Consider the following 481-nt stretch of genomic DNA (forward strand, 5'->3'; position numbering starts at 1 on the left):
TGGAGTTCATCAACATTAAAAACGTTTACCCTTCAGAAGACACCACTGTGCAAATGTAAAAGCAAGCCACAGACTGGGAAAACATGTAATTGCAAAACATGTATCTGACAAAGGACTTGTATCTAAAATACATAAGGAATTCTTATAACTCAGTAGTAATATTCAAAGATCTTAGTAGGGGGCGCCTGGGTGGCTTAGTTGGTTAAGCGTCCGACTTTCACTTAGGTCATGATCTCGCGGTTCGTGGGTTCGAGCCCCGCGTCGGGCTCTGTGATGANTAGCCATCAGAGAAATACGAATTAAAATCACTATGAGATAATACTATACACACAGTACAATGGCTACAATTAAAAAATTCACTATACCAAGTCTTGGAAAGGATGTAGAACAACTGGAACTCTCAAACATTGCTAGTGGTAATACAAAATTTGGAAATTTGGCAGTTTTTAAGAAGGCAAATCAAAAAAAAAAAAAAAAAAAA

Source organism: Crocuta crocuta, unplaced genomic scaffold (assembly GCF_008692635.1).
Source record: "Crocuta crocuta isolate KB4526 unplaced genomic scaffold, BGI_CrCroc_1.0 scaffold779, whole genome shotgun sequence".
NCBI classification, from domain to species: Eukaryota; Metazoa; Chordata; class Mammalia; order Carnivora; family Hyaenidae; genus Crocuta; species Crocuta crocuta.